General features: G+C 37.4%; 1 pseudogene; it reads left to right on the forward strand.

Annotated features, from left to right (window-relative positions):
- The first annotated feature begins 9,626 nt into the window (after positions 1–9,626).
- LOC111816968 lies at positions 9,627–9,757 on the forward strand (annotated as a pseudogene).
- The last annotated feature ends 2,247 nt before the right edge of the window (positions 9,758–12,004 follow it).

Genomic DNA, 12,004 nt, shown 5'->3' on the forward strand with positions numbered 1-12,004 from the left:
TTCTACACACCTCAAAGGGGACTTCCTTGAAGATTTCCAGAGCTCTGCTCACCATGGCTCCTTCTTTTCTATAATGCTGCCCTGAAAATTCCCACTACCTCAGCCTCCCAGACTCTGGTCACTATCTGCTTTCTTCCATGAGATGACCAGTCCTGGTTTGGGTTCCCCTCCCCCATGTCTCTTTTCTGTAGGTTACTGTCATGGCTCTCATCTCTCAGAGATCATACTCCTATTGTGTCTGCTATGTGTAAATGATTGTTGTATATACTTTTTCTTTACAATTTTCCAATTTACTGTAAGAGTGCACTTTCAGTCCTTCCTCCTCTCTTATTGTCAAAAGCATGATCCCAGCATTTAGTAGAGACATTGAATAAATAAATTATAATTTTTCTGGAATGAATAATACCAGTCAAAAGTAGACTTGGTGGTGATGCAAAATCATAAACATTAGTCTTCTTTGTTTTAACAAATGACTGCCAGCAATCATTAGCTAATTTTACTGTTTATTTGGAGGACTACTGCTGAAGGAAAATTGCAAATCTCTGTCCTGTTCAAATTTTTATCAATGACTTATATTGAAAAAGTCTATCAAGTTTTGTAAAAATGTTACCTAGTCGTCTGAATGGATTCTGAAAACTTTGAATACATGGGGAAAACTGACCTTTAATGGGAATAAATGTAAAAATACCGAAGTGCAAAAGACCAAGGACACAAATACAAGACTGAAAGATTTGCTGTTTTATCTAAATCACATGAGAAAATACTTGACACTTTACTTGCCCACATGCTTAATATGAATTGTGCTGACAATGACGTTTAAAAAAAAAACAAAGAAAGAATGGGGGAAAAAAGAAAGGAAAAGGAAAGAAACTTCAGACAGAAGTCAATAATCCTGATGTCAAACATCTGAGGTCATGAAATTACTTTTATTTAGTAATGAGTTCTCACAGAGCTTTAAAAATTTCAAGATGCTGTCATGCTGTAAATTCCACTCAGTTCCCAGAATTGTGTTTTAAGTGGCACATTGATAATCTTGTTTGGAAACCAGCATTCTGGTAATTCTAGAGTATCCCAATATAGCAATAGTTGAAAACATTTTGTGTTCAGATCAAAGGAGGGAACTCAAATGGAAAAGATATCATCTACCTCAGATATAGTCAGCCCCCTGAATCCGGAAGATCTGCATCCACTGATTCAAACAACCACAGACTGAAAATATTTAGGGAAAAAAATCCTACATCTTTACTGAATATACATAGCTGGGATTTTTTTTCTTATTATTATTCCCTAAGCAGTGAGGTAAAGCATCTATTTGGCATTTTACATCATGTTAGTTTTCTAGAGATGATTGAAAGCATATGGGAGGATGGTTTAAGTTATATGCAACTACAACATCACCCTATGCAAGGGGTTGCACATCTATGGGACTTAGGTGTCTGCAGGAGCCCTGGAACCAGTATTTTACAGACACCAAGAATTGGCTGATAAGGACTCACAAATATTTGAGTGGGTCGTGAAATTGCTCCATGTATCTCTAGTAGAGAACATTACTACTATGGGGGAAAGTGACCAGACAGTGAGTTTGAGTTTAATAAGAGAATAGCATCTTTTGTGAGTATGAGGTCTCAAGCAGTGGTCAATTCAGGAAATCCACCATTTAAGAATTCAAAGATTTTAAAGTGGCTTAAGAATTCTGTTCCCTGCCAGTTCAATCCCCGGTACTGAGAAAAAAAAAAAAAAAGAATTCTGTTCCCTGCCAACTTCATAAGCACATGGTTCCTTGGTGCCAGTGAGTCAGAGTAATCACCTGTCTTCCTCCAGGTGCTGACAGAAAACCCTTAGTCAGCATTATTTGGCTGTCAATAGCCACCAGACAGACCCTTGTCACTCCGTCCTCTACCATGAATCAGAATCGTCACCACTAAGGTTGATTGCTTTCCCGCTTTGCTACATGAGAGAAACTCTTGAGGTAGGGATGGATGGGGATGAAGTGATAGGGAGAGAAATGAAAGCTGTTCTGTTAGGAGACAAGGCAGATGAATCAGAAGCCCAGCTTTTTCCACAGATGGGAACAGGTTGATAGTCTCTAAGCCAACTGCTGGTTACACTCAGCATTTTGTATTAATGGGGGAAAAAAGTCCACCCTGATGCCTTCTCCTGACTTGTCCAATAACTAAAATATAAAAATGTATTATCTACAGCAAAATGCAGATAATTGTTGAAATTGACCAGTGGGAATAATAAATCATTGGGACTGACCATACCACTGTATTTACAAAGGCTGTTTTTCATGCTACAATGTTCTTACTTTTGTCTATCAAGTATATTCCAAATACATCCAGCATACTCAGGGGTAACATTTTATTATTTCTTGTAATTGTGCCTTTGAATCTGACAGATGCTACAATAGTACAGCATCCTTTGCCCTATGACCCCAGATTCCAACTTCTACTGGGGAATAAAACAATTTTTCATCAGTGACTTTAGGATAAGGAAGTGAGCATGCAAAGCTCTTCCCATCTCGCTCTCTCCTTTTGGGAGCTGCCTGCCGGCAGAAAGCACACACCTTGCCTACTTCCATACTGTAAGTTAAATGAGACAGCCCAGAAAAACCAGTTCTGGATGAAATATCTGTATTAAAAAGTCTGGTGTTGCTTTCACCCATGCCTTGTAAATTAAATCTAGAATTTTTGAAACTGATGGTTTTATGCCAACCTGCCTGAGTTCTTTGTTTTTCTCTGAGGATTCAGAATTCTATGCCTAAGAAGGGTGCTAAGCATTAGTTACTTCAAATCCTAGCAATTTTCACCCCATGTCTAGAAAGCCTTCTGCTCTTTTGTTGTCTTTGATGACCAACCGTCTTCAGGTTCTTTCCAAGTGACTCCATCAAGTAAGTTGCTACAATCCTTTCCTCAACCCTGCTTATGCCAAAACTATCATCTAGAGAACTATGTTGTCACTATCTTTTTAGACATCTATCTTGTCAACTAGATGGTATCTTCAAGAATCAAGATAGTCTTTCATCTAGTCATTCATCCAACACTAGCATAAGGCCTGGTCTTTAGTTAGATGTACTCAGAATGTTCTATAAAGGAATGTGTGAATGAACTGGATGCAATAGTAGAGGCCTGCAGTGCTAGCACTGAGGAAGGCTAAGGGAAGAGGATCATAAATTCAACTCCCATGAAAACAACTTAGCAAGATCCTATCTCAAAATAGAAAACAAAAAGGACTGTGAATGTAGTTCAGTGGTAGAACACCCCTAGGCTTGATCTCTAATATTGCAAGAAGAGACTAATGAATGAATAAAATGCTACTTTCAATGAATAGTTATTAATTCTGAGCAGTAATTCATTGCAACACCTTAGTCATTTTTAATAACAGAATCAAATAGTTCTAGGCCTGAGACAAAAACATGTGTCTCAGTTGAGTTTTAATATATATTGACCTTATTAACTTGTAGTCTATAAGTTCTAAAGGTAATATATTAATTTATTCAGATCTTTAATTAGTACACTGTGGGACCAGGTATAAGAAATCCTACATTTATTTTGTACTTTATTACTGACATATCTTTGCCTTTGGTTTTTAAATTTTTTTAATAATTAAATTTGTGGATACAATTTAGATATGCATAATGATCACATTCATAGGGAATTTGTACCTGTATGTGATACATCATAATTTCCCATTCCTCTCCCCTCTCTTCAACCCCTCTTCTCCCCAAAAGCTTTGTTTCCATTTTTCCTATCTTTTCTCATTTTTTCTTTTTCCCAACTGTCACTCCCCCATTCTCCTTGCCCTTTGAACAATTACTTTCTGTTTCACAATGTCTATTATACATTTTGGTTCTTATTTACACTGTCAGTTTCTTACACCAGAGAGATATGAGATATTCAGTTTATCATATTAGAGGGACAATGAGATATTTATGTATCTGATTTATTTCACTTAAGAGTATGGTCTCAGGTTGGGGATATAACGCAGCAGCATAAGCACCTGCCTGGCAAGCCCAATGTTCTGAGTTCAATTCCTAATACAGAAGAAAAAAAAAGGATGGTCTCAAATTCCATCCATTTAGCTACAAATGTCTCAGAAGAAGAAATAGATGAAAAAAAAATGTGCAACATCAATGATCATTCAAGAGATGCAAATAAAAACAACACTGAGCCTCCATCTCATTCCAGAAAGAAAGGCTATCATTAAAATATCAACCAGTAAAAAACTCTGATGAAGCTGTGGGGAGAAAGGAACACTTCTCTGCCATTAGTTAAATGGTACACTTGTGCAATCACTGTGAAATTCAGTGTGCAGAATCCCTTAAAAACTAGGACTAGATGTTCCATTTCACCTAGCTATTCCCTTTCTTGGTATCTTCCCAAAAGAAATAAAAGTATCATACCACAGCAATATATGCACACCCATATTTGTAGCAGCATAGTCTGTAATAGCTAAACCTTGGAAACAACACAAATGCCAATCAACCAACGAACAGATAAAAATGATGTTTTTTTCTATAATGGAGTACTACTCAACTGTAAATAAGCATATCATTGCCTTTGAAGGAATCATTTAAACAATTAGTGTCTTGGTTCCATATTGACAAAATGGAGGCATTAAGTGATCTTATATCCTCTATTAATTAGTACTTTACATTTAAAACCTATATTGTCAGTGTTGTATGTTTAATCATAATTTCAGGCCACAGATGAATAGTGGAAATTTACTGAAAAGCCACTGCATTTAATACCAAGAGATATATTTTTAACTTTTTGTTGTTATGGAACAGTCCCTTGATATCCAAATAACAGGATTCATAAAAATGCTCCTGTTCAATAGACAGATAATCATTTCTATACTTTGATTAAATTAATAAACATGTATTAATAAACAAATGTATTTGGATATTATATTTGGTGTTTCTTGAGAGAAATATTCACACTAAAATATAACTGTTTATCTGTTGAATGTTTATTTTATTTTTTATTTTTTTATTTTTTTTGCGGAACCGGGGATTGAAGTCAGGCCCTTGCGCTTGCCAGGGAAGAGCCTATTACACTGAGCCATCTCCCCAGCCTGAATGTTTATTTTAATAAGAAAGAAAGTCTGCTTCCCTATCAGCAGGAAAAAGCATAGCTCTTCCCTTCCTAGTAGCTGGAGCATTTCACATAGCACATGCTTATTTCTACAGTGTGTGCAAAAAGCAATGGATTATGAAAGAAAGAGAAACTATTAAAATGGTCAGGGATTCATAAACAAGAGTATTTGTATCCCACCCAATAACCACCCTTTCTTCCAAAGCACAAGGCTCTGTATTTGTTATGAGCCACAAGAGTCTCAGATTGTTTTTTCAAAAGAGATCTCCAGCCTCTCTTGCAGCTAGGTATGGCCCTGACATAAAGTTCTTACTAACACAATGACAGCAAAAGTTGTTGTTATGCTACTGTCTTTAGAAAGACTCTTTCAAAAGATGACAAACAACTCTAACTTCCACATTGTCCTGGGCCTCTTCCCCTTTCTTTCTAGTTGGAATGTGGCCGTGATGGCTAAATGTTCAGTAATCATTTTGAGATTTGCCGATGGAAGCCAGCACTGAGGATGCTGCTGCAGTGAATTAAGGAGCCCTGGTCCCAGGAGCCTTCATGGGGTCATCGCATAAGTCCTCTGTGTTTTCCAGGATTAACAACTTCCTTTCAGTACCGGAAAACAAGCTGTCTCTTTAAGCCATTGTGATCAGCTTGCTGATGCTAGCTGACAAGGACAATTCCTAAGTGGGAAAGCACATCCTACCTGAAGAGAAAGACAATCTCAGACCCACATTACTTTAGAAGTCATGTGGGACAAGGTAAATGTTTTATTGCCTTCACTTGCCAAGTTAAATTTTTAAGTCTCAGGTTGAAAAATGACCAGCTACTCTTGCAGGTTGTTTCCAAGCCTCTTTTTGTAACAGTTATCTAAACCAAATAGCTCTCCACCAAGCAGAGAAACCAAGACCCCATGCAGCTCCAAGCACCTGCGACTCCAAGTATATGTTGCCCCAGGTGGAATAGAAGATTGGTTCCTATGAATATCACTACCATTGTTTTTCCCATTAAAGTAACTGCTCATAAGTCTGTTTGTCCCAGCAGACTGTGAATTCCTTGAGGGCTGACATGATCATATTAACCTCCGTGTCCCCACATTTTTGGCACTCCGTGAAGGGAAGCTGAGTGACTAAATGAACCACCAGTCTCTGAAGTTCTTATTGGCTCTTCAGGGCCTGACTCTCCTCTGTGACCTGGAGGGGCTGCCCTTGCCCAGCTCCTGACATGGCCAGAATTCCAGAAGACCCATTCATTTCTCTGTTCTGCCTGCTGAAAGAAGTAAAACTGGGGTGAGAAGGGGAAATCGTCTCTTTCCCACCACATTTGAGGAAAAGACAATTCACAAGGAGAAGATGGTACTGATTGCAGTACTGGTTAATCATCTTCACATTCTATAATTACAAAAATTTTTGTTTCCCTCTTTGATGCAGAAGAGTTATCCATGTTTAGAATCAAAATTAAGAGAAGTGGCTGGCAGAGTAGGCATTGACCCAGTAAAGGGAAGCTTTTAACTTCAGATAAAACAGAAGCGTGATGAGGCATGAAACATTTGGAGAATCTTTTCAACTTCCATGAGAGATGTTAGGATCGTGTCCATGCATTGTGACCTACCACAAAAAAATGGCTCAGATTTGAAAGAATAATGCTCCAACTAGTCCCAAAGGTAGTTTCAGTCTTAAAATTCTTGAAACGAAATCCAGTATGCAATACAACAAAAATAGAACTTCCCTTATTTCTGTGTGGATAAGTGACCTTTTTTGTCTCTGATACCTGATGATTGCAACTGAAAGAGAGGTTTAAAAGGAATTATTGTTCCAGGGGATCCAGCCCACAGTCATCTGACTCTAAGGCAGACACCTTATGGCAGAAGAATATGGTGGAGCAAAGATGGTTCAATCATGAAAGCCAGGAAGCAAAGCAGGGAACAATGCCAGAAAGAAAGAAGACAGGGAACAGATATAGTTCTCAGTGTCATGACTCCATGCCCCTAGACACACCCAGAAGTGTGCTGTACTAATTCCACAAGAGTTCCAAGGCCACCTGTTCTCCAACGGCCATCCACTTGGAGCCTCACATTGTGCTGGGTGGAGGCAGCCCAGTCTAAAAATAACCCTAAACTACCTCCTTGCTCTTCCCTTAATTCATAGGCCAAGGAAGTATCCCTTTTTGTGTCATTTCCTGGCAGCAAAAATACTAGACTAGCCCCAAACAGGAAGCTTAACACATCAGCCAGAGCCCAGAACCCAAACTACCTTCCTATCCCTTGTCACTTATTTTACCCTTCTACTAGTCTTCAAACTGAAGCCAGAGATTAAATGATTCTTTTAACATTTGCCTGAGTTCATTCCCTTCATTTGATAGTATACCTTCATTTAAATGAAGTGATTTGTTAAATGGATTATGCAAAAAACTTTAACATTACTAACAGACTCTCTCACATATGCCTTTTGTTCACATCCCAAAATAAATAGCCTTTGGTCATTAGAAACACACGAAGAGAGTGTAATTAGTTATCTTAGTCCATTCTCCTTGATCAAACAACCTTGTTGGTATTTCACATTCTTTTACTTTCTCAGATTTAGTGCCATCCTATCTGGACACCAGATGTTTTATTTGAAAACAGTTACTAGAATATAAATGGGATGAAAACTAATCAGGTTGTTATAAATTCAAATTAGGTAGCTTGTTCGAAAAACTCTTTGGTCAATGAGAGAGTAAAGAAGTATTTTCATCTGATAGAACAGGTGACACACGAGAAAGCTCTGCACAAGCTTCTCCTATTGCTTGGGGCACTCTATAAACACTAAATGGCAACATTCAAACCACCATGGTGGTCATCTGCAATATCCCCAGATTCCCTTCATGCCTCATGGACACTAATGGTTTGATGTTCAAAAGGAGAAGACTTACAAGCTGGGAGTGTCACTCTGCCCTTCAAAGGAGGCAGAGCCATGATTCTCGTCAATCTATTTTAAAAGTTCAAGTATTTCTTTTACGTGCTAAAAATAAATGTAGTCACTTTTCCTATGCTCGTGATTTGGTGGCAATAACTTAGGCTCAGGATGTTGTTTTTATAGTGAAGTTCAGCTACAAGCACAGGACATTCTTGGTATTTCCACTTTTGCTTATCATTTGTGCCTTCTAAGGTCTTAGTAACAGACTCACTGAACTAGACTGCAGTCATTCCTTGGGCATTGCTGATTTATGTTTGGGGCACCAATATTCCAATCAGAGCTGTCTCCTTCTTCTTTTCCACTGCCTTCTAGTTTAACAGATTTATATGCAAAACTGTGTGGCCTCATTTGCCAGAAGTGCACACATTTCAAGTGTCCTCAAGGCAATCCACAAGGAGTGGGAAGCAATATCAGAATTTGTATATTTCCTTTTTATCCTAAAGTGAGACACAAATTACTTTAGATGCACTAAATGCATGAACTGACACTAGTCAGCTGTCATGTGACAATGAGGAAGGAATCTTTGTTTTCTAAGAGGCATTTTAAGGTGTTGCCATGAATTATGGTTTACATCATGTGCCTGGCTGAATGAATTTATGGTTTCGATAATCCAGTCTGAGCTAAATTACCTCTCACAAAATGAACAAATGCATAGAAAAGATTCTTTCAAAGAAACTGCAAATTGGAGATACCATAAATAATATAAGCACAGGTAAGTAAGGAAACTGCTGAGCCAAACTCATTCCTAGTGTAAGCTCATCGTGTGAAACAATGTAAGGCGAAAACAATGATGACCTAATTGTATCAGACATACTGAGACACACTTCTCTCATGCTATTTTTAAAGTGGGGGGAAAAATCTCATAGGTTCTCATATGATTGAGAGGAAAAAACTTATTTTTAAAAATTATTTATCTTGTTCTCTTTACCACATCTTTGTCATATAACACATACATGCACAAGATGTTGTAAATGTGTTAAGTGCATTGTTGCACCCCTGAGTGCATGTGTAGATAGGTGTGTGCATGCTATGAATCCTTGCTGAAGCTCCTCTTGGCTGACTCATGGTCTGCAGAGTTGGGTGGCACTGCCCACGCACCCAGAGCCCAGAAATGGGAGGAAACGTGCCTCCCACAGGAGCTACCATTCCTTCTAGAGATTTCTGATATGCAGTAGCAGATCTGCACTGTCGTGCTGTTTTGTTTTATCTGAAGTTTAACACACATTCATAAGCTGTACAAGGCACAACGATTTTTCTCCAAGTAAATCCATTTATGAATCCAATACCCAGACTAGAAAATAGAGTAATTCCAAAATAACAGGAGGTCCTCTTTCAGACACTAGCCTGGCCAAAGGCTGTCGCTCTCCTGGTTTCTTACCTCATAGTTTAGCTTTGCATGTTCTTGAAATCGTCTGTCTCAATTTTCCTATCAATTTGTGGGGTGCTTTATGCATTCTGAATACAAATCTTACATATTTCAAATATACATGTTTTCATGTGTATTGAGAAATATCATTTTTGGTTCTATGGATTGGTTTATTACTCTCTTAATAAGGTCTTCAGATGAAAAGAAGTTCATCTTTATTTTATTCCTTCTTGGCCTTTTGGCTAAGATCAAGTGTATTTATTTATTTGTTTGTTTGTTTATTTGTTGTGGCCAGCTTAGCCCACCCTGGGGGTGGGGCTGGCACTGTATATGGTACTGGGGATCAAACCACAGTCCCTGCGCTTTGCCTAAGCTTGCCAAAGCTGGTGCTTTAGACTGCTGAGCTATCTCGCCAGCCAAAGAAGTTCATCTTTAAAATAGTCAAATTTATTAAGGTGCTTTCTTTTATAGTTATGCTGTTTTTGCTGTGTTTAGGAAATCTTTGCTAAATCTAAATTTGGGGAGTTTTTTTAAATTTTTATTTTATTTGTTGTATCATTTGCCTCTACATTTATATCTGCAATCTATCATCCATCTGTAATTGGTTTTTAGTATAGTAAGAAGCACTGGGTAAGTCATATTTTTATGTAGCTATACCAATTTTCCAACACCATTTATTTCAGAATATAATCCTGTTCCCAACTTGTGACCAACTTCATTTAAAAAATAAAACTGTGACTTCTTAAATTTGGGAATGTCTCTGAATTTGTCATTCTGTTGCATTGGCTAAGCATCTATCCCTGTACTACTGCACATTCTCAGGCACTGTAGCTTTAGTCTGGAGACCTTCTGTCTTTTTCCTTTGCACTGCATGACTGGTTTAGGTTCTTTGAATTTACACATGAATTTAAATTCAGTTTGTGCATTTCAAACAAAATAGTGGGTTTTTATTGGAAGGTACAGTTCAATAGTGGGTTTTTATTGGAAGGTACAGTGAAAAATTGACCTCTTCTGCATTTTGAAATTTCCCAGTTTTAACATATTATATTGGTGCATTCAATAAAATCTATAATTTTTCCCAGTAATGAGTTGCACGCTCTCAGTATGAAAAGCAAATTGCAATGTTATACCTTATAATTAATTTCAAGATTTTCATACTTTTGGGTGTTTTAAAATGTATTTAGTACATTTTACATGGTCTACAGGGTCTCCCTACACAGATTAGACTCGTAGTGATCCTCCTGTTTTCAGCCGCCCAAGCGCTGGCATTACAGGCACACATCTCCACACCCAGTCTCAGTTGCCATCTCAGCATGCCCCAGGGCAAGGCTGGCACAGCATGCCAGGGTGGTACTATTGTTTCTAGTGCATCATTTTAAAACATTACTTAATCTGGATCTGGATCATTTTTAAATATCCTACAAGCTTACTAAATGTATTTATTAATTGTAATAATTTTCTTTAAATTCTTTTAAATTATTTTACAAAATCATTTCATCTACAAATAATGTAGCTATTTTTTGTTCCTTTCATATACATATAATATATAACATACATACCTTGTATCTATTTTTTTTTTGGCAGAACCAGGGATTGAACTCAGGACCCTGTGCTTGCCAGGCAAGCACTTATCCTACTGAACAACCCCCCTATTTTTCTTTCCATTAATATATTAGCACCTTTAACTTAATAAGGTATAAAAATGATAGTAGTAGCTTCCTTATCTTATTTTCATTCTCACTGAAAATCTTTCATTGTGTCACTAGATGTGCTATTTACTATAGCAGTTTTAAGTTTTTGTAGACAATCTTTGTTAGCTATAAAAAGGAACTATTTTATGATAAATCTGTGTTGAATTCTACTACACACTTTCCTGTATCTATTAATATAATAAACTACATTTATTTATTTGGTTAATCTTAAAAACCATTGCAATCCTGGAATTAAATTCTGATGTGCTATTCTACTGTTGTATTGCTGGATTCAGTTAACTAATGTTCTATGTAGGATTTCTATTTCTAAGCTGATAAAAACAAAGGATTATAATTTTCTATATTTTATTTTTACCTTTTCCAGATCAAGCTTTTACTCCATAGAAAGATTTGGGGAGTATTTCTATTGTTTTCTTCTGAATGGGTTTGTATAGCAACATTCACATTATTTCTTTTATATTTCCAAAAATCTGCTTATGAAAACTATGTCAAAAGACCTGCGAGAATGCTCAGCAGACTGAGTGCCTGCTTAGGTAAGCACAGGGACCAAGGTTCAATCCCAGCACCACATGCCTCTCTGACTCTGCCCCCAGGCATGCTGAGCAGGCCACCAAGACCAGGTGTGGTGGAGAACACCTGTAATCCCAGTGCTGGGGAGGCTGAAAACAGGAGGATCACCACAAGTATGAGTTGCATAATGAAAACCTGTGCCAAAATACATTAGAAAAAGAAAAGAGAAAGAAACTATGCCAGTCTTCATAGTTTTTAACAACAGAATAAGTTTCTTTAACCAGTATAGAAGTACTCAAATATCTCCATTTCACCTATCAATATAAGTTGTTTTTTTAAGAGTTGGTCCCTTTTATTAAATGATTATATACATTGACA

Source organism: Octodon degus, unplaced genomic scaffold (genome assembly GCF_000260255.1).
Source record: "Octodon degus isolate 3935 unplaced genomic scaffold, OctDeg1.0 scaffold00003, whole genome shotgun sequence".
NCBI classification, from domain to species: Eukaryota; Metazoa; Chordata; class Mammalia; order Rodentia; family Octodontidae; genus Octodon; species Octodon degus.